The sequence below is a fragment of the Scyliorhinus torazame genome, chromosome 1, assembly GCF_047496885.1.
Source record: "Scyliorhinus torazame isolate Kashiwa2021f chromosome 1, sScyTor2.1, whole genome shotgun sequence".
NCBI classification, from domain to species: Eukaryota; Metazoa; Chordata; class Chondrichthyes; order Carcharhiniformes; family Scyliorhinidae; genus Scyliorhinus; species Scyliorhinus torazame.
In genome coordinates this window covers 288,674,881-288,698,425 of record NC_092707.1, presented here as the reverse complement: position 1 = coordinate 288,698,425, position 23,545 = coordinate 288,674,881, and the positions used below count along the sequence as shown (strand labels likewise).

Below are 23,545 nucleotides of genomic sequence, written 5' to 3'. Positions count from 1 at the left end.
TCCTTAAAATGTTCCTTCAAACTTCCAAGAGACTTAACACCTTTAAACAAAATCACATCAGGTTAAAGGCTTTACAATTAGGAGTTTAAATCACCCAAATGATCCAGAGATGGTCTTTTATGGCAGACATCACAGCAAATCCAGCTCACTGCAAAACACAGACACTCACCCAGCTCTTTTCAAAACTGCAAAATGGCTGACCCGACCTCAGCTCCACCCACTCTCTGACTTCACTGTTTTCTTAAAAGGTACATTGCTTAAACTTCCATGTCTTAAAGGTACTCTCACATGACATGAGGATAAGGCGATACCACTAATTGCGCAGCCCGGATCCAGAGATGGGTTCTACTATTAGTTGCATACTAATATTCATTTGAACATTGTCCAGGCACGGCAATTGCGATTGCGAATGCCGTAGCGTTAAGTCGACTCGCGTTGCCAGTTGTCTCGGTGGATCTGTTCACGACCGACTAGATCGTGGCAGTCCTAAATTTCATGGACACCTTGTCAGTGACAGCTATTTGCATCTGCGATTGGATGCAATACGATCCGGTACTAACTAAGGTGCGACATTTGGTTTTATCCAGCAGACCACACTGACAGCTTCCAGTGAAGTTGACGCCTTTTCCAACCAAGATGTCGGTAACTGACCATGAAGACGGTGTCCTCCAATGGGACAGAAGAGTCATTGTACCTGCAAAAGGCCTACCTTTCGTTTTGAAAGACCTGTATGTTGCTCATCCAGGGAGATTCCAAAATGAAAGTGCTGGCCAGGAGTAAAATCTGTTGACCCAACGTTGCCCTGTGTGTCAGGTCCATGAGAAGCTTCTGGCAGCAGCGTCTTTGCACCCAGAGTGTGGCCCAGATGTCCCTGGGCCCACGTTCACGCAGGTTTCACAGGCTGTTCTTGGGCTCCATGTTCCTCATTTGGTGGATGCACACTCAAAAGTGACTCGAGGTCCACAAAATTACATCTATCACCTCTCGTGCAACCATGGAGCAGCTACGCACATCCTTTACCACCCACAGATTACCGGAGGTGCTTGTTACGGACAACGGGGCCTCATTTACTAGCGAGGAGTACCCCGCCTTCATAAAAGGCGAATGGCATCCGCCACATTCGCACTGCGCCTCATCATCTGGCGTCAAATGGATTGACGGAACCTGCAGTGAAGGGAGAGTTGAAGAAACAAACAGGTTCGATAGATACCAGGCTGGCACGCATCCACTTCTTGTCTAGGACGACTCATGCTGTTACTAGGGTGGCCCAGACGAAATGTTGATGGGTCGCCAACACCACACTCAGTCGAGTTTACTGCTACCCGACATAGGCGTGAAGGTGTGCTGCACACAGGATCTTCAAGGGAGTTGCCCAAATAGGCATAGTCTTCTGACCAGGCGGTCAGTGTTCGTAACTTTAGTGAAGATCCACTTTGGTTTCCTAGGGTCGTCGTTCGCCAAACTGGTCCTGTTTCCTGCTAGATCAGTGTTAGAGGTCAGTTAATGGAACATTACCTCAACCACCTTTGTGTCCAGCAGTCTTCCACTCCAGAGGTTCCTTGGGGAAAATCTCCCCACTCCAGCCTGCCTCTCGGACAGCTCCTCGGGGGCACTCATCCGGGTCCAGTTGGTTGCTCCTCAGTCTGCACTATGTTGTTTTCTTCTCGCGATACCCAAATGCCTGGGGCTGGATTCTCCGCCCTTCCGCGCCATATCTCTGCCCCGACCAGCGGGATTCTCCGTTCTGCCAGCCAGTCAATGGGGTTTCCCATTGTGGGGCAGCCCCACGCAGTCAGGAAACCCCGGGCTCTGGCAAAACGGAGAATCACGCCAGCGGAGAATCCCGCCCCCGATGTCTGGTCGTCTGATTCCGACATGGAGACACAAACCTCTAGGGTCCCTGACTTGGACATTGTCATTCATCCACCTTCAGAGGGTTCTCCACCTCTGCAATCCAGCCGCCAGCGTCAATCTCCAGCTCATTGTACTCTGGCTGATCCAGTCCCACCAACAGCCAACCATGTTCCAAGCCTAAAGCATCTGCGTCCCCCTGTGGTGCTCCACCGGTTTCTTCTGAGACTTCCTCATCAGTGTTTTTAATTTCTTTGCTTTCATTCACTCATCTTCATCATCCTCAACGTTCCCTTTGGGGGTCTTCGGACTTTGGGAGGGAGGAGTGTAATAACCTACACGGAGCTGGCTTGATTGTTTTCCCCATGTGTCTGGAGGAGTATGAGCTCCCCCGCTAACTACAGGGCTATTACCATTGTATACAAGGTTGGCCAGATAGGAACTGACTGACAGAGAGGGGACCCGGTAAAGTCTGACCGTGCACCTTTGTACATAGTACTGTTATAAATAAGCATCTTTTGTGTTATTCGTCGGACTCCTTTTCACATTTATTAAAGGGGTGAAAGGTTATCAGGGGCATGTGGGAATGTGGAGTTAAAGTTGTAAGCAGGTCAACCAGGATCTTATTGAATGGTGGAGCTGGCTCGAGGGGCCGAGTGGCCTTACTCCTGCTCCTAATTTGTATTTTTGTATGCCCTGAACATTCACAAGGCCATAACACTGCACAGCAATTACATCACAGCAGGTTACACTTTTTTGTCAGTCATTAAATGTCCCGCAGTAAAACAGAGGCTATACTTCAAAAGTACTTCACTCACTATGGGTACCCTGTGGTTATGAAAGGCTCCATATAAATGAAAGTCTTTCTTTCATTAGCAATTCACTATTTTCCAAAAAATACCCCAAGAGTTTCATAAATAGAACAATTTTAACAAACCTTACCACAGTTGTGATCTGCTGTGATGGTATATTGCAGCTTTTTTTAGTCCAATTTATTTTAAAATCCTATTTTTGCTGCACCCAACTGAGAGGACAAGTGAGCAAGCAGGACCTGGATTACAGACTGTAATAATTATGATCGAGATGATCCAGTTTCTGATTTCCTCTGTTAAATTTTTCTCTCCTTATCTCTGTTTAGCACCCCATCAGCCAGCCTGACTGCGATAGTGAAGTCATATATGGAAAATTGCAGGAGCAAACCCATGCCCCTTCTATTCTACATCATAACACTCCAGTACAACAAAATACTGAATCATCTACATAACGGTATCTCAAGGAGTACCCTGCTCATTCAATACAATGTCAAGGGAGTTCTAATGACTTAATTTGGACACAATTTTCAACAAATTGCAATTTCAGCAACCTGTTAACCAGTAACCTTTGTTGCTGACTTGACAGTGAGAATGCTGCCCTCCTCTGGCTACTTCATCACAGACACTTGCTGAATTCTGGAGCAAAAAATTATCCTCATGGCTGAAATGACAGGAAATAAGTTCCAGCACACAATCTGGTTTGTGCAAGTTCCTGAGATCAGAACTTTAAAACTTCACAGTATTACTTAAACTCTCAATTGACTTTTAACTCCTAACTCAAAAGTCAGGCTGTGGCTTCACAAACATTTTGTTCATTTGATGAAAGCAAGATTTAAGAATAGGTGTAATGTTCTCGAAATCACTTTCTAAAACCTCAGAAAGTTGGGTAAACTGGTTCTATGATTCACTGATCACAGGGGGAATTGTGAATAAGGTGGGTACAAGCTGGAGAATTGCTGCAATGTTCAAGCACAGCTTCAACTGGAATCACATTGATTAGTTTTAATCTGGACCCTCCAGTCTTCCCAGAGAAAAGCAAATATCAACTTAATTCCTGCTTTGAATTAAGTATCTATCCCCATTATACAGGCAACATAGCACAAGTTGTAGTCCGTAAACTGCTTTCCTCCTGGTCTCTGATACTAGACTGCATTCATTTGTCAATCAACACAACACAACTTGACATTATCCAAATTAAGTGAAAAGGAAATGTCTGAACCGGCTGTATGAAGAAACTGAAAATACTAAAAGGTTATGTGCCTTGCAGTTTTAGTTTTACACTTGTTGCCTTAAGGATTTGGGGGATTGATCTTCTTTGTAAAAAGGGACAGCTAGGGCAAATAGAAGACAAAGCATATAATTTTTTTTAATAAACAATTTTATGGAGGTATTTTTGGCATATAAAACTGCAACATTATACCGTAGTGTACAAAAAGCAAATAAGACATAATGCAAGCATCGACTCCCCTCTCGCAAGAATCTGCCTAAGCAACCCCCTACTCTACGCTACCCTAACCCCCCCTCTCCCCTGCTGACGATTAATTATCTGCGAAGAAGTCAACGAATGGCTGCCACCTCCGGGCGAACCCTGACAGCGATCCTCTCATGGCAAACTTAATTTTCTCCAGCCAGAGAAAGCTCGCCATGTCCGAAAGCCATACTTCAGACTTCGGGGCTTGGAGCCCCTCCATGCCAACCGTATTCGTCAGCGGACTACCAGGGAAGCAAAGGCCAAGAGGTCGGCCTCTTTCTCCTCCTGGACTCCCGGGTCCTCCGAAACCCCAAACATTGCCACCTCAGGACTCATTGCCACCCTAGTTTTCAATACCCGGGACATGACGTCCGCAAATCCCTGCCAGTATCCCCTTAGTTTAAGACACGCCCAGAACATGTGTACATGGTTCGCTGGTCCTCCGGCACATCTAGCACATTTGTCCTCCAGCCCAAAGAATTTGTTCATCCGGGCCACCATCATGTGGGCCCGATGTAAGACCTTGAACTGGATCAGACTGAACTGGAAATCCCGCACCTGCAAGTAGATGAAATCATTCCCTCTCGCCAGCCCAAACGTCTCCTCCAACACCCTCATGCTTGCGAAGCTCCCTTCCAGGAACAGATCGCCCATCCTCACAATCCCCGCCCTCCGCCATAATTGGAACCCACCGTCCATATTCCCCGGGGCAAATCGGTGGTTACCGCAGATTGGGGACCAAACCGATGCTCTCACTTCCCCTATATGCCTCTTCCACTGGCCCCAGATCCGTAGAGCCGCCACCACTATAGGGCTGGTGGAGTATCGTGCCGGCGGGAGCGGCAGAGGCGCCTTAACCAAGGCTGCCAAACTGGTGCCCCTGCACGAAGCAGCCTCCATCCCCTCCCAAACTGACCCTGTACGCACCATCCATTTCCTTACCATGGCTATGTTAGCTGCCCAGTAGTAGTTGCTAAAGTTCGGCAACGCCAGCCCCCCTATCCCCTCGGTTCCTCTCGAGCATTGCCTTCCTCACCCGTGGGGACTTTCCCGCCCAAACAAATCCCAGGATAATTTTATCGAGCCTCTTAAAGAAGGACCGCGGGATGAAGATGGGTAGACACTGAAATATGAACAAGAATCTCGGAAGAATCTTCACCGTCTGCACTCTCCCCGCCAATGACAGCGGGAGCGCATCCCATCTCCGGAACTCGTCCCTCACTTGCTCCACCAACCGGGACAAGTTTAGCTTATGCAGCTTACCCCAGTCTCGAGTTACTTGTATCCCTAAATATCTGAAGCTTTCCCCTACCAGCCTGAACGGCAGCCCCCTCAGCCTACTCTCCTAACCTCTCGCCTGCACTACCCACATCTCGCTCTTCGCCATGTTCAATTTATATCCTGAGAACCGACCAAATTCCCTCAGGGTTTCCATGATTCCGTCCATCCCCGTCATTGGGTCTGACACGTATAACAGCAGGTGATCCGCATATAATGAGACTTTATGTTCCACTCCCCCTTGGACCAGGCCTTTCCAGTCCCTTGAAGCTCTGAGAGTAATTGCCAGCAGCTCTATAGCCAGCACAAACAGCAGTGGGGAGAGGGGGCATCCCTGTCTAGTCCCGCGGTGCAGTCTGAAGTAGTCAGATGTTGTCCTGTTCATCCTCACACTAGCCTCTGGGGCCTGATATAGCAGCCTAACCCAGTCAATGAATCCCACCCCGAATCCAAAACGTCCCGGCATCCATTGCTACCACTAACTACCTCTGCCTCCCTGCTCTCCAGGGGCATTCTAATCACACTGAGCAGCCTCCTTAGATTGGCCACCAGTTGCCTGCCCTTTACGACCCGGTTTGGTCCTCCGCAATCATGTACAGTACACAGTCCTCAATTCTAGACACAAAGATCTTGGCCAGTAACTTAGTATCTGCGTTAATCAAAGAGATCGGCCTATAGGACCCACATGCCTCCGGGTCTTTATCCCATTTCAGTATAAGCGAGATAGTGGCCTGCGACATTGTCGGGGTAAGACCCCTCTGCTTCTTGCCTCGTTGAACACCCTGACCAGCACCGACCCCACTATCTCGGAGAACTTTTTATAAATTTCCACCGGGTATCCGTCCGGCCGAGGGGCTTTACCCGACTGCATGGCCTTCAGGCCCCCCAGTACTTCTTCAGTCCTGATCGGGGCCCCCAGCCCGTCTACCAACCCCCTACCTACTCTTGGGAAGGTCAGTTCGTCCAAAAAGCGCCTCATCCCCTCCGGTCCCGTGGGGGGGGTTCCGAGGTGTACAGCTTGCTGTAGAAGTCCCTAAACACCTTGTTCAGTCCTACCAGGTCCCTCCCAGTCGGGGGGGGGGGGGGGGGGGGGGGGGGGGGGGGAAAGAGGGTCCATAAGTAGAATTTTACTAGTTTGGTGGGAGGGTGAACCCAGATTTGGCAAGGTGGGATAGCCTCCGTCCATCACTGGCAGGTCGGGTGCAGGCAATTAAATGAATGTGTTGCCGCGATCTTTGTTTTTATTTCAGTGCCTGCCGGTCTCTTTGCCGGAGGCTTTTTTTAAGCAAGTGGGGGGATGAAAGAGGTAGCCAGGGTTAGAAAGGTCCTGCAGAGAGGGCGGCAGGCAGGGGGGGGGGGGGGTGCCGGGCCTCCCGAATTTATATTACTATTGGGCGGTGAATGCCGAAAAGGTGAGGCGGTGGTTTGGAGGGTGGTGGTGGACTCTTTGAAGGAGCGGAGGACGTATGTGAGCGATGTGGGAGAAGCCCTGGAAATCACGTACATATGTTTTGGTTCTGTTCGAAGCTGGAGTGGTATTGGAGGGAGGTTTTCAGTGTCATCTCTGGGGTAGTGCATTGAACTTGGAACCAGGGCCCCTAGAAGTCATTTTCGGGGTGGCGGACCAGCCAGGGCTGCAGGCAGGTTCAGGGGCAGATGTTTTAGCCTTCGCCTCGCTGATTGCCCGGATCCGGGTCCTGTTGGGGTGGAGGTCAGCTTCTCCGCCCTGTGTCTCAGCTTGTTTTTGGTTGTTTTCTTTTGTTGTGTATTTGATTAAAATGAAGAGAATAAAAAGATTTTTTTTAAAAAAAGAAATAAAGTAAGGTGATGAGGAATAAATATGATGTAAATCTTCCGGGAGCAGAGAGGAGCGGACCTGCGCGGGACACTGCTGCAGGGGGGAGGATAATGGCAGCGCCAGGCTCGAGGCCTTCACTTACCTTCCGGGAGCAGAGGAGCGGACCTGCGCGGGACACTGCGCTGCCGGTAGGCCAGCTGCTCGTCTGTTTGTTTATTTCAAATTGAAAAAAACCCGGTAAAGTGACGTCATAGGAAACCGTCACCTGATTGGCTGAAAGGCAGACTGGGCTAAATTTGAATATTTGTGGAGTTACTAGTTTTAATTTGATTTAAATTACTATTTTTAAGTTGATTTGAATTACTATTTTTAAATTTGACTTAGATTACTATTTTTAAGTTCATTTGAATTACTATTTTTTAATTTTTAAATCTCACTTAAATAACTATTTTGGGTTGATTTAAATTGCTATTTTTAAGTTGATTTAAATGTTTTTTTCAATTTTAATTAAATAACTATTTAATTTGTTGTCAGATCAAGCAAAATAAATACTCCGGGATAAAGCTGATTAAATAGTGTACAGGAGATTGAATATAATCCGACACAAAAACATCTTTCTAAAGTTTAATTTCAAAAGTTTAATTTAAAGTAATAAATCATGGCAGGACAGCTCCAAGGCGTGGTCTGCCACTCTTGCTCCATGTGGCAGGCTGGGGACAGTTCCAGTGCCCAGGGTCAGTTCCAGTCCCCAGGATCAGCATGTGTGCAGGAAGTGTCTCCAGTTACAGCTCCCGGAAGCTCGAGTTTCAGAGCTGGATCGGCGGCTGGGGACACTGTGGAGCATCCGCGAGTCGGAGAGTATCGTGGATCGCACGTATAGAGAGGTGGTCACACCGCAGGCTCAGACTCTGCAGGCAGGAAGGGAATGGGTGACCACCAGGCAGAGCAAGAGAGCGAGGCAGGTAGTGCAGGAATCTCCTGTGGGCATTCCCCTGCAGAACAGATATACCGTTTTGGATACTGTTGAGGGGAATGGCCTCAGGGGAAAACAGCAACAGCCAAGCCACTGTTGGTTCTGCTGTAGACGGGAGGGGTAATAAGTGTGACAGAGCAATAGTTATAGGGGATTCAATTATAAGGGGAATAGACAGGCGTTTCTGTGGCCGCAAACGAGACTCCAGGATGGTATGTTGCCTCCCTGGTGCTAGAGTCAAGGGCGTCTCGGAGAGGGTACAGGACATTCTGGAGGGGGAGGGTGAACAGCCAGTGGTCGTGGTACACATTGGTACAAACGACATAGGTAAAAAACGGGATGAGGTCCTAAAAGCAGAATACAGGGAGCTAGGAAAGAAGTTAAGAAATCGGACCTCGAAGGTAGTGATCTCAGAATTACTACCGGTGCCACGTGCTAGTCAGAGTAGAAATGACAGGATATATAGGACGAATACGTGGCTGAAGGTATGGTGTCAGGGGGAGGATTTCAGCTTCTTGGGGCATTGGGACCGGTTCTGGCGGAGGTGGGACATGTACAAACTGGACAGGTTACACCTGGGCAGGACTGGAACTGATGTGCTAGGGGGGGGGGCTATTTGCTAGAGCGGTTGGGGAGTGTTTAAACTAATGTGGCAGGGGAATAGGAAAAGATGCAGGAAGTCGGAATGTAGTAAAACAGGGACAGAAACAAAAGGCAGTAAGGGGGAAAGTATAAGGCAGAGAAGCCACAGTCAAAAATCAAAAAGGGTGGCAGTACAAGGTACAGTGACTGAGGGGAGCTCAGTGAATAGGCCCAGTAATATTAAAAGGAATAAAACGGGAAGTAAACACATAAATGGAAAGCGACGCGGCAGGTTGTTACATGAAGATATGGATTCAACGACAAGGAAAATTAGGAGATAAGTTAGGAGAGGTTACTGATCAAGGTGTTAAGATTCAAAACAGAGGTATAAAAGCCAGCATAAATGCACTTTTCCTGAATGCTCATAGTATTCGGAATAAGGTAAATGAGTTGATGGCGCAAATCATCGTGAATGATTATGATTTAGTGGCCATTACTGAAACATGGTTAAAGGATGGTCACGACCGGGAGTTAAATATCCACGGGTATCAAACTATTCGGAAGGACAGAGTGGATGGTAAGGGAGGTGGTGCAGATCTGTTATTTAAGGATGACATCCGGTCAATAGCAAGGGATGACATCGGTGCTATGGAGGATAAAGTTGAATCCATTTGGGTGGAAATCAGGAATAGTAAGGCGAAAAAGTCACTGATAGGAGTAGTCTATAGGCCATCAAATAGTAACATTATGGTGGGGCAGGCAATAAACAAAGAAATAACTGATGCATGTAGAAATGGTACAGCAGTTATCATGGGGGATTTTAATCTACATGTCAATTGGTTTAACAAGGCCGGTCAAGGCAGCCGTGAGGAGGAGTTTATAGAATGTATCCGCGATAGTTTCCTAGAACAGTATGTAATGGAACCTATGAGGGAACAAGCGATCCTAGATCTGGTCCTGTGTAACGAGACAGGATTGATTCATGATCTCATAGTTAGGGATCCTCTCGGAAGGAACGATCACAATATGGTGGAATTTAAAATACAGATGGAGCGTGAGAAGGTAAAATCAAACACTCGTGTTTTGTTTTTAAACAAAGGAGATTACAATGAGATGAGAGACTGGGAGCAAAGACTTTATGGTGAAACAGTTGAAGAACAGTAGAGAACCTTCCAAGCAATTTTTCACAGTGCTCAGCAAAGGTTTATACCAACAAAAAGGATGGTCAAAAGAGGGAAAATGGAACGTGGATATCTATGGAAATAAGGGAGAGTGTCAAATTGAAGGAAAAAGCATACAAAGTGGCAAAGATTAGTGGGAGACTAGAGGACTGGGAAATCTTTAGGGGGCAACAGAAAGCTACTAAAAAAGCTATAAAGAGCAAGATAGATTATGACAGTAAAACTTGCTCAGAATATAAAAACAGATAGTAAATGTTTCTACAAATATATCAAACAAAAAAGAGTGGCTAAGGTAAATATTGGTCCTTTAGAGGATGAGAAGGGAGATTTAATAATGGGAGATGAGGAAATGGCTGAGGAACGGAACAGGTTTTTTGGGTCGATATTCAAAGTGGAAGACATAAATAACATGCCAGTGACTGATGGAAATGAGGCTATGACAGGTGAGGAACTTGGGATGATTGTTATCACTAAGGAGGTAGTGATGGGCAAGCTAATGGGGCTAAAGGTAGACAAGTCTCCTGGCCCTGATGGAATGCATCCCAGAGTACTAAAAGAGATGGCTAGGGAAATTGCAAATGCACTAGTGATGATTTACCAAAATTCACTAGACTCTGACGTGGTCCCGGCAGATTGGAAATTAGCAAACGTGACACCACTGTTGAAAAAAAAAAAAGGAGGTAGGCAGAAAGCGGATAATTATAAGCCAGTTAGCTTAACTTCGGTAGCAGGGAAGATGCTGGAATCTATCAAGGAAGAAATAGCGAGGCATCTGGATGGAAATTTCCCATTGAGCAGACGCAGCATGGCTTCATAAAGGGCAGGTCGTGCCTAACTAATTTAGTGCAATTTTTTGACGACATTGCCAGTGCGGTAGATAATGGGGAGCCAATGGATGTGGTATATCTGGATTTACAGAAAGATTTTGACACGGTGCCACACAAAAGGTTGCTGCAGAAGATAAAGATGCATGGCATTAGGGTAAAGTAGTAGCATGGATAGAGGATTGGTTAATTAATAGAAAGCAAAGAGTGGGGATTAATGGGTGTTTCGCTGGTTGGCAATTAGTAGCTAATGGTGTCCCTCAGGGATCAGTGTTGGGCCCACAATTGTTCACAATTTGCATAGATGATTTGGAGTTGGGGACCAAGTGCAATGTGTCAAAGTTTGCAGACGACACTAAGAGAGTGGTAAAGCAAAAAGTGCAGATACCAGAAGTCTGCAGAGGGATTTGGATCAGTTAAGTGAATGGGCTAGGGTCTGACAGATGGAATACAATGTTGACAAATGTAAGATTATCCATTTTGGTAGGAATAGCAGCAAAAGGGATTATTATTTAAATGATAAAATATTAAAAGACTTGGGTGTGCTAGTGCATGAGTCGCAAAAAGTTGGTTTACAGGTGATTAAGAAGGCAAATGGAGTTTTGTCCTTCATTGCTAGAGGGATGGAGTTTAAGACTAGGGAGGTTATGCTGCAATTGTATAAGGTGTTAGTGAGGCCATACCTGGAGTATTGTGTTCAGTTTTGGTCTCCTTACTGAGAAAGGACATACTGGCGCTGGAGGGTGTGCAGAGGAGATTCACAAGGTTAATACCAAAGCTGAAGGGGTTGGATTACGAGGAGAGGTTGAGTAGACTGGGACGATACTCGTTGGAATGCGGGGGGATCTTATAGAAACATATAAAATTATGCAGGGAATAGATCGGATAGATAGTGGGCAGGTTGTTTCCACTGGCGGGTGAAAACAGAATCAGGAGGCATAGCCTCAAAATAAGGGGAAGTAGATTTAGGACTGAGCATAGGAGGAACTTCTTCACCCAAAGGGTTGTGAATCTATGGAATTCCTTGCCCAGTGAAGCAGTTGAGGCTCCTTCATTAAATGTTTTTAAGATAAAGATAGATAGTTTTTTGAAGAATAAAGGGATTAAAGGTTATGGTGTTCGGGCCAGAAAGTGGAGCCGAGTCCACAAAAGATCAGCCATGATCTCATTGAATGGAGCCAGGTGGCCTACTCCCGCTCCTAGTTCTTATGTTGTTATGTAAATAACAATTACATTTTATTATATTTTATTTATTATTATGGCTTTATATACACTAACCAGATATTCAATAACCACACTGAAATGTTTTAAGAAACATTATATGCCATATAAAAAAAGATTTGGCCTAAAACGTCAAGTATTACATAATCTTTAAATCCTTTGGTTATTTTTCATCTCCACATTTTGCTACATTTCCTTAGCAGATTAGATACTTCATCAAACTGACTCCATTCTGCCCTGTGGCTAACTGTTGGGAAGGAATTTACCTACTGGTGTCCCTCCCCACACTCTGTTATTCAATTTATATAATAGTCTTGCAATATTTCAATACATTTCTATTCAACTCTCGAGCATACAAAATGTGTTGGTACAGTTCAGGATTTCCAGCATTTCCGTTTTATAAATGTACCTGTTCAATCTTTTAAGAAAGATAGAAATTAAATCCTGTATTCTGCTTGCTTCACAAGCATCATAAAAATAATTATTTTGTTTAGCTCTATGGTAACATGTTCAGTACAGAACTCACAGAAGCTCAATGGCTATAGTTTATAACTGTTAATAGCTGTGTGTTCAACTATGTAATTCTGAGCTTTTATAATGAGTGTTTTCAAAAGCCAAAGAAAAGTAAAGGTGCAGTAAATATGTCAGTTTTTGATTTTAATATAGATTTTAATTTTACTGGAATGAAAACAAATGGATAAAGTCAGATGCAGCAGAATTGCCTTTAGGATTTCCTTGCATGATCACAGAGATGTCACAGTCCTTTATAAACCCAAGTCAAATTATCTTTTCGTATCTGTTAGAATATTTCTTCTAAATAATGGGTCACAGTTGCCTGTTCACCAGACATAACAGTCAGAGATATTAGGCAACAAGTAGGAAAATGTAAAATTGACTGCTCCATATCACCAATGTAAAATAAAATTGTTTGTGATTTTTCTAATATATCTAAAAGCAACACTCTGCACTATGTATAATGCTAGTTGAGGTTTTGTTTATTAACTGCTTGAGTATCAATGTAATAAACTGCAGATTAAGCCTTACGTACACCAATTTCAATCAATAAGACTCTGATTAATCGTTCTCCAGTATTAGTGAATACTGCTCAAGTTGTGTCGCTAGATTTAAATATACCCTTTTGTAGGAGCACTGTAAACTGAAGTGAACTAACTTTTATCTAGCTGCCTGCAATGATAAGATTTTCAATTTATTTCCTTAAAACTTGAATTAATTGTGCTTCAATCTTTAGTTAATGGATATAATTGCATTGAAATGGAGACTTCCTGAAGGGAATACGCTGAGCGGATGCACAAAAAGGTGGCTCTCCTTCTAGGAAATCAAATTCAGGCAATTTTATCCACAATAGCCCACCAGAATCAAGGAAAAAAAGCATCCCTTCACCATCCTCTTCAACCTACACAAGAAGATATTTGCAAAAATGCCGAACAACAGCTGCACCAGAGGCCACAAGGAAACGAGAGGCAACAGGATCCTGGAGAAACCAGCAAGCGAGACGGCGGACCCACAAGGCGAGGAAGCCCCGGCAGCACCTGAAAGAGAGGGGTCAACAAGCCGTGGAAGGAACTCCCCCTCGCCGGAGGAAGTTCCTCACCAGAGAGCTAAAGGAACTCAAGAAGGACACAAGGCTGGGAATCCAGGCAGCGGTCAAGGCGGCGTTTACAGAAGCACTGGCTGCCATACAGGTGGCCCTCAACAAAGTGGAGGGGCGACTAGAAGCCCAGGGGAGCACAATCACAGGATCAGAAAAAGCATCCACGGACCTGAACGACAGTATCATCACCCTAGAGGCAGAAGTAGCAAGGTTGGTGGCGACCCAGGAAAACCTTAAAGGGAAGGTGGAAGACCAAGAGAACTGATCAAGGCGCCAGAACCTCAGACTAGTGGGACTGCCGGACTACGTGGCCCAGATGCTGAGAAACCTGGTGGGAAGAGACAGCTTCCCCAGCCCGCCAGAGATAGACAGGGCACACAGGTTTCTCCGGCCAAAACCCAGGGCTGGGGAACAGCCGAGGGCAATAATCGTGAAGGTGCACTGGTACCAAGACCGGGAGAGAATCCTGAGATGGGCCAGGCAGACGAGAGCCTGCAACTGGTAAGGACACCAGATACCAATGTATCAGGATTGCCTAGCACCGGGCCAAATTTGACAGAGCGAAGGCAGCCCTATTCAAAAGTGTGGTGAAATTTGAGATGCTTTTCCTGGCCAAGCTATGGGCAATCTTCCAGTTTGTCCAAAAGAATGGGCTGGGAAAACAGCAGCAGAAAGAGGTGAAGACGTCACCCTGAGAAACGGAGACTGAAAGATATTTCACGCGGGACTGTACAGCCTCACTCCAAAACCGAAAGCACAGAAAGGAGAGGCTGAGGGGAGAGGGGCGCAGGAAAGAGAGAGAAAAAGGAAGAGGTGGGAGGGAAGAAAAACAACGGGCAAAGGAAAGGCTCAGGCCAACCACACTAGCGGGAAAGCTAGTGCCAAGAGGCATGAACGGGGGCGGGGAGTGGGGGCTGTGGTGCATCTCCAACCGGGGAGAGAGCGCCTGGCGATGGAGGAAAGGGGTAAACATCACAAGAGGGGGGATAAGCAGAGGGATGGGGGAGGGGGAAGGTGCAGAGCCATTGGGAGAACAAAGGGACCGGGGGGGGGGGGGGGCTCTAGGCTGGCTCCAACAGGCCACACATGGCAAAGGGAAAAAGATGGCACCACAAGCAGCCACTTTGAAGGTTCTCCAATCAAAGGGAAACCCCAGAGTGCAGGGGTTCATCCACATGGCCTACACATAGTTGGCGGCCATGTTTGGTTGCCCCTGGACAAAGGGAAACCCCGGAGCACAGGGGCCCGACCTCATGGTGAATACAGAGGCTGAGGCAATTTTGGATACAGCCCTAACAAAAGGAAACCCCGGAGTGCAGGGGTGCATCCACAAGTTAAGTATGGTCGATCCCGCAGGAGGAGGGTGGACAAAAACCCACATCTGGATAGCTACCTGGAATGTCAGGGGACTTAATGGCCCAATGATGAGATCCAGGGTCTTCGCCCACCTGAAAAGTATGAAAGCCAACATAGTCTTTCTCCAAGAGCCGCACCTGAGGGAGAAGGACCAACTGAGGGTAAGAATGGGCTGGGTGGGATAGACCTACCATTCTTGCTATGGGACGAGAACTAGGGGGATAGCTATTCTGCTCAATAAGAGGATGGTGTTTACGATGACAAGGACGGTTACAGACCGAGGGGGACAGTACGTTATGGTCAGCGGTGTCCTGGACGGGGCGCCAGTGGTCCGTGTTAATGTGGAGGCTCCTAACGGGGACTACATGGAGATTATAAAGAAGACCATGGCAGAAATCCCTGACATTGACATGCAGCGACTCATTATGGGGTGGGGAGTAAACTGTGTACAGGATTCATGGACAGACAGGTGGAACCCCAAAACAGGGAAGATCTCCAGCAGGTTAGACCTCCAGCATGGTGAAATAACATTTATGGAGCAGATGGGGCCAGTGGACCCATGGAGGTTCATACACCCAGGGGAGTTCTCCTTCTTCTCCCAAGTGCATAAGGTATATACCCCCATTAACATCTTTGTAGTGAGGAAAGCAGTGCTACCAGGGATAGTAAGAGTGGAATACTCCACGATCGTGTCTCACTCTATGCGGATGACCTGCTCCTCTATGTCACAGACCCACAAAACAGCATGGAAGGGGTCATGGTGCTCATGAAAGAGTTTGGAGCCTTCTCGGGCCACAAACTTAACCTGAGCAAAAGTGAAATCTTCACGACGAACCGGCAAGTGAAAGGGCAGAGCTGGAGGGACTGCCATTTAAACAAGCCCAAAACAAATTGCCCACGACCTGACGGAGCCACAAATGGAATTTGGCTAGTCAGGTGGAGGATGTAAAAAAATGGGCCTGCAGAGGTGGGACACACTCCCACTCTCCCTGGCAGGGAGGATGCAGACAATCAAGATAAACATACTGCCGATCTACATCCCCAAGGCCTTCTTAACACAGTAGCCATAATGATCATTGCGTTTGTGTGGCGATGGAAGAATCCAAAGATCTCCAAAAATGTCTTGCAAAGAAGAAGAAACATGGGAGGCCTGGTCCACCCAAACCTGCAATATTACCACTGGGCAGCCACAACTGAAAGAGTGAGGGGATGGGGAAAGGAACCAGAATATGAATGGGTAAAAATGGAGGAGAGTTCCTGCTCAGGGAAGTCCCTCTGGGCCCTGGCCACAGCCTGCGCTCCCATCCCCATCGTCCAAGCACTCTGCAAGACCAGTGGCAGTAGCCACGCTCTGTATGTGGAACCAACTAAGACAACACTTTGGTCTGACCAAAATGCCCACTATGGCCCCATCTACAACAATCACAGGTTCTCTCCAGCCAAAATGGAAGCCACTTTCAAAAGGTGGAGACAGGACAGCGAGACACTGACAGTTAGTGCCCTCTACATCAACAACAGACTGACAACGCTAGAAAGAAGAACTGATGGAGGGGCTCCAACCGACATGGGGGAACGAGTTACAACATATGCAAGTCCAAAACTTCCTCTGTAGGGAAACAAAGACATACCCATGGGTGCCGGGATAATCACTATTAGAAAAACTTTTAGACACGGACAACTTAGAAGGGGGAAACTGCGGGGACTTGCATGAGTGACTGTTGGGAAAAGCACGCTTCCAACTTGACAAAACAAGAGAAAAATGGGAGGAAGAGCTAGCTTTGACAAAGTCATCCAAACTCAAAATGTTAGCCCCCTTTTCTCACCACAGATGCTGTCAGACTAGCAAGAGGGCAGGAAGAAAGATGGCTGGGCTATAGTGATAGGGGACTCAATCATAGAATTTACAGTGCAGAAGGAGGCCATTTGGTCCGTCTAGTCTGCACCGGCCCTTGGAAAGAGCACCCTACTTAAGCCCATGCCTCCACCCTATCCCCGTCTCCCAGTAACCCCACCCAACCTTTTTTGGACACTAAGGGCAATTTATTATGGATAATCCACCTAACCTGCACATCGTAAGGGGAATAGACAGGAGGTTCTGCGGACGCAATCGAGACTCCAGGATGGTATGTTGCCTCCCTGGTGCAAGGGTCAAGGATGTCTCGGATAGGCTGCAGGACATTCTGGAGGGGGAGAGTGAACAGCCAGCTGTCCTGGTGCATAAAGGCACCAACGATATAGGTAAAAAACAGGATGAGGTCCTACAAGCTGAATTCAGGGAGTTAGGAGTTAAACTAAAAAGTAGGACCTCAAAGATAGTAATCTCAGGATTGCTACCAGTGCGACGAGCTAGTCATAGTAGGAATGTCAGGATAGATAGGATGAATGCGTGGCTCGAGAGATGGTGCAAGAGGAAGGGATACAAATTCCTGGGGCATTGGAACCGGTTCGGAGGGACGTGGGACCAGTATAATCTGAATGGTCTGCACCTGGGCAGGTTTGGAACCGATGTCCTGGGGTGGTGTTTGCTAGTGCCATTGGGGAAGGTTTAAACTAATGTGGCAGGGGGATGGGAACCAATGCAGGATGTCGGAGGGAAGTAAAACAGGGACAGAAACAAAAGGCAGGAAGGGGAAGGTGTAAGGCAGAGAAGCCATAGTCAAAAATCAAAAAGGGTCATAATACAGGATACAGTGACTGAGGAGAGCTCAGTGAATAGGCCAGGTAATACTAAAAGGAATAAAACGGGAAGTAAAAACATAAATGGAAAGCGACGCAGCAAGTTGTTACATGAAGATATGGGTTCAACGATAAGAAAAATTAAGAGCAAAGTTAAAAGGAAAAATAACTTAGGAGAGGTTACTGATAGAGGTGTTAAGATTCAAAAGGGAGGTGTAAAAGCCAACATAAACATATCTGAATGCTCGTAGTATTCAGAATAAAGTAAATGAGTTGATGCCGCAAATCATCGTGAATGACTATGATTTAGTGGCCATTACTGAAACATGGTTAAAGGATGGTCAGGACTAGGAGTTAAATATCCAAGGGTATCAAACTATTCGGAAGGACAGAGTGGATGGTAAGGGAGGTGGTGTAGCTCAGTTATTTAAGGATGACATCCAGGCAGTAGTGAGGGATGACATCAGTGCTATGGAGTATAAGGTGGAATCCATTTGGGTGGAAATCAGGAATAGTAAGGCGAAAAAGCCACTGATAGGAGTAGTCTATAGGACACCAAATACTAACATTATGGTGGGGCAGGCAATAAACAAAGAAATAACTGATGCATGTAGAAATGTACATCAGTTATCATGGGGGATTTTAATCTACATGTCAATTGGTTTAACCAGGTCGGTCAAGGCAGCCTTGAGGAGGAGTTTATAGAATGTATCCACTATAGTTTCTTCGAACAGTATGTAATGGAATGTATGAGGGAACAGGCAGTTCTAGATCTGGTCCTGTGTAATGAGACAGAATTGATTAATGATCTCATAGTTAGGGATCCTCTCAGAAGGACTGATCATAATATGGTGGAATTGAAAATACAGATGAAGGGTAAGAAGGTAAAATCACCAGTGTTTTGTGCTTAAACAAAGAATATTACAATGGGGAGAGAGAAGAGCTAGCTAAGGTAGACTTGGAGCAAAGACCTTATGGTGAAACAGTTGAGGAACAGTGGAGAACCTTCCAAGCGTTTTTTCAGTGCTCAGCAAAAGCTTATACCGACAAAGAGGAAGGACGGTAGAAAGAGGGAAAATCGACCATGAATATCTAAGGAAATAAGGGAGAGTATCAAATTGAAGGAAAAAGCATACAAAGTGGCAAAGATTAGTGGGAGACTAGTGGATTGGGAAATCTTTAGGGGGCAACAGAAACCTAATGAAAAAGCTATAAAGAGTAAGTTAGATTGAGAGTAAACTTGCTCAGAATATAAAAACAGATAGTAAAAGTTTCTACAAATATACAAAACAAAAAAGAGTGGCTAAGGTAAATATTGGTCCTTAAGAGGATGAGAAGGGAGATTTAATAATGGGAGATGAGGAAATGGCTGAGGAACGGAACAGGTTTTTTGGGTCGGTCTTCAAAGTGGAAGACATAAATAACATGCCAGTGACTGATGGAAATGAGGCTATGACAGGTGAGGACCTTGAGAGGATTGATATCACCAAGGAGGTAGTGATGGGCAAGCTAATGGGGCTAAAGGTAGACAAGTCTCCTGGCCCTGATGGAATGCATCCCAGAGTACTAAAAGAGATGGCTAGGGAAATTGCAAATGCACTAGTGCTAATTTACCAAAATTCACTAGACTCTGACGTGGTCCCGGCAGATTGGAAATTAGCAAACGTGACACCACTGTTTAAAAAAAGGAGGTAGCCAGAAGGTGGGTAATTATAGGCCAGTTAGCTTCAGACCTTTCAATTTCCCCAGAACCTTCTCCTTAGTGATGGCCACTCCACTCACCTGTGCCCCCTGATTCTCCTGAAGCTTTAGCATGCCACTGGTGTCTTCTACCGCAACCCCACCTAACCATCTTTTTTTGGACACTAAGGGCATTTTAGCATGGCCAATCCACCTAACCTGCACAACTTTGGATTGTGGGAGAAAATCGGAGCACCCAGAGGAAACCCACGCTGACACAGGGAGAACGTGCAGACTTCGCACAGAGTGACCCAAGCCAAAATCGAACCTGGGACCCTGGAGCTGTGAAGCAACAATGCTAACCACTGTGCTATATATGTTCTTGCAACAAATAATCAAATATTTTGTCCTATAATAATTAAAAATGTACATCTTCATTGCAGTTGCAAAGTTAAGCTTTTGCTACAATCATCAGCCACAAGTGCTGAGCGATGATCCATCTTGGCTTCCTCCGGAGGTCCCCATCATCACAGATGTCAGTCTTCATCCAGTTCGATTTACTCTACATGATATCAAGGAACAGCTGAAGGCACTGGATACTGCAATGACTATGGGCCCTGACAACATTCTGGCAATATTACTTGTGCTTCAGAACTTGCCACAAAATTACTCAAGCTGTTCCAGTACAGCTGCAACACTGGCATCTCACAGGCAATGTGGAAAATTGCCCAGGTGAGTCTCTATACACAAAAAGGACAAATCCTGCCAACAATGCCCACATCCCATGAAAGGATAAATAAGAAAATATGATCATCAGCAAAGTGATGGAAAGTGTAATTGACTTCCTCTATTGACTATCAAACGGCACGTACTCAGCAATAATCTGCTCACTGCGCTGCAGTTTGGGTCCACAGGGTCACTCAACTCCTGACCTTAATACAGCCTTGGTTCAAATATGGACAAAAGAGCTGAAATACAGAGGTGAGGCGAGAGTGACTGCAATTGATATCAAGAAACACTAGCAAAACTGAGAAATGGAAACTTTAATATAGAGCACAATAAAAGAGTCAGAGGTGACAGGTAGATTTTTCACTTTGGGTACACTTACAAGATTAGAAGTGGGGATGTTTGCTGATGATTGCACAATGTTCAGTACCATTTGCGACTCCTCAGGAACTGTAGATATCCATGTCTGAATGCAACAAGACCTGGACAACATTCAGGCTTGGACTAACAAGTGGCAAGTAACATTTGAACCACACAAAGCCAGGCAATGATCATTTCCAATAAGAGAGAAATAATTCCATTGAATGTCAATGGGAGATGGTTATCATTGCTGAAACCCCCAGTGTCAACATCCTGGGGGGTTATCATTGTATTGCGATCCCAGACCAGACACCAACAGTGGCTAGGAAACTGGACCAAAACCCCAAGACTGTGCAGAAAGAACACTTCGCTCCAGTCATGATTGCATGAAAAAAATTGGGATTTGGTATTTTTAAAACATCACACCCGAAAATAGCTTACAATTACCCCTTACTCAATACAGTGAATACAATACCCTTATTTGCTATCTCTAGTCCCAATTAAAGAAGCAGCAAAAAAAAAAAAACTCAGCTCTCAATCTGTCCTACATCCCAATGGCACAGCATAATACTTGCTTTCCAGAATAGATTTGGCTCCTTTTAGAACCCCTGCAGACTCTGGCTGGATGTCTTCAAAAAGCTGTTTCAACTAGTTTGTTTCAGCTTCCCCCTTGTCCTCAGACAAGCCTGCACTGCCTTAAATGCTATTAATCTTTTTTGCGCTATCCGACTGTGTAAGTAAAAGACTTTACTTGTGGTCTAAAGGGTAGCCATGTCAGAACTCAACTCAAAAATGCTTTCTCAAAATGTCTCAATACCCGAGCTCCGCCCAGCAATATCATCTCCCCAGGCTGAAAACACATTAAATCCCCAGGGATTCCCACCAGTCAAATGCTGTGCATTAACCCAGGCTTTTCATTCTGATCAATTTCACCTCTGGCTCCGAAAAGCTTTTTGGTCTTGCAAAACAAGTTTTAAAAAAACATGACTGCTGCAGTCAAACAGGCTTTTAACCCTCAAATTACCAAATGTTTGTAATCGAATATATCTAAAATCCTGCATTTGTCATAATTTTCCAGATTGTAAACTATCGTAGCCATATAAATACTGTGGCTACAATAGCAGGTCAGCAGTTGGGAAATTGGAGAGTAATTCACCTCCTGTCGTGCCCGTCTTTGGTTTTATGGTTATAGTAGTAAGTTACAGCTTGGAATGACTTTACAAAATGTATATTTAGGACCAACACTGTCAGGGTTCCAACACGTGCTCAAACAGTCCATACAATCACATTTTTTTTTAGATTGAAAGGCTGTTTTCCATCGCAATGATTTTTCTCTTGAAAAAAAAGTGAAAAGACCATGAATATATATACCATGGAATAGCACCCCATCTTTCAATTAGGCACTTTACAACCTTGTGTCAGTAATAATGTGATCAACAATTTCAGATCAAGACCACTTTCTGCTGAAACTATTTACACTCCTTCCGGATCTACATTTTGCCTCTTTCCACTTCCCAATACAACGCCACTTCTTTTCTGTACTCACTTATAAACTGTTAAGTCTCTATCTTAGGGCATCACAGTGGCACAGTGGTTAGTGCTGCTGCTGAGGTCCATGGTTCGATCCCTGCTCTGGGTCACTGACCGTGTGGAGTTTGCACATTCACCCAGTGTTTACGTGGGTTTCACCCCCACAACCCAAAGATGTGCAGGGTAGGTGAATTGGCCACACTAAATTGCCCCTTAATTGGAAAAAAATAATTGGATACTCGAAATTTATTTTTTAAAAGTCTCTATCTTAGAATGATACAGCACAGAAGGGGGCCATTCAGGCCACCGTGCCTGTGCTGGCTCTTTGAAAGAGCTATCCATTGTCTTCCCACCCTGGAGCCCTCATTTTCTCTACCCTTCAAGTTTTTAATCCAACTCTCCATTTGAAAGTTTTTTTCATTCATTATTCATGGGATGTGGGCAGCACTAACTGCATTTATTGTCCATCCAATAACAGGGCATTTAAGAGTCAATCACATTGCTGTCTGTCTGGAGTTACTTGCAGGTCAGGCCAGCTAAGAATGGCAGATTTTCTTCCCTAGTCTAGCTGACATCAGTGAATCAGTTATTATTGAGTCTACCCAGGGCGGCATGGTGGTTAGCACTGCTGCCTACAGGGCTGAGGGCCTCGGTTTGATCTTGGCCCCGAGTCACTGTCTGTGTGGAGTTTGCACATTTACCTGTGCGGGTTTCACCCCCACTAACCAAAGATGTGCAGGGTAGGTGGGATTGGCCTCGCTAGATTGCCCCTTAATTGGAAAAATAATATTTGGCACTCTAAATTTTTTTTTTTAAAATATTGAATCTGCTCCCTTTCAGCTGAGGAATTCCAAATTAGTTTAAAAAAAATAAATTTAGAGTATCCAATTCTTTTTTTCACAATTAAGGGAATTTCCCAATTTGGTGTTGCCAGTTCATCGACCCTGCACATCTTTGGGTTGTGGGGGTGAGACCCATACAACATGGGGAGATCCTGGGAGAACCAGCGTCCTTGGTGCTGTGGGGCAGCAGTGCTAATCACTGGGCCACGTGCCACCTGGAACTGCAAATGCAAACAATTTGCTGCACAAAACACTTTCTCCCTCCCATCCCCACTGGTTCTTTTCAATCTGTCTCCCTGTGTTTTTCTGTCAATGGGAATATCGCCTCCTCTCTTTAACATTCGCCAGTGGTGATGGAAGGTCACAGACAGGAAACATTTCATATATTCTCTCTCCACAGATACTGCCAGACCTACTGAGTGTTTGCGCCATTTTCTGTTGACATGACTTTACCTTCCAGAGTCTCTTGTCCGCCGCTCACCGTCTCCGAGCAACAAGCCCAGGCCACTTATTGGTGCACGCAATCGCTTCCGGTGATCAACAGGAAATACATCCTTCTACCGGTTCCCGATCACTCCGCCAGTTATATAAAAAAGGACGTCATTGAAAACAACAGTAACCACCCGGGAAGCACAAATGTACAATTTTAACACATGGAACAAATTATAGACATAATAAAGTGAACGTTAACACTTTTCACTGCCTTCTGGTGAGGGGTTGGGATCGTTGAGCGGCGACGCTATTTTCTCTCCAGTTGCGGATATGCGCTAGG

The 23,545-nt window shown here is 45.6% G+C and overlaps 1 protein-coding gene across 4 annotated transcripts in view; it reads right to left on the bottom strand.

Annotated features, from left to right (window-relative positions):
• Nucleotides 1-23,511, bottom strand: part of wdpcp (WD repeat containing planar cell polarity effector) — a 288,945-nt gene extending 265,434 nt beyond the window's left edge. Inside the window, exon 1 of one of the 4 annotated variants that reach the window (XM_072507250.1) lies at nucleotides 23,227-23,511. The gene's annotated coding sequence lies outside the window, so the exon portion shown is untranslated. The remainder of the gene's footprint in view (nucleotides 1-23,226) is intronic. The other 3 variants (XM_072507270.1, XM_072507286.1, XM_072507278.1) reach the window with 3 other exon arrangements.
• Nucleotides 23,512-23,545: the final 34 nt, after the last annotated feature.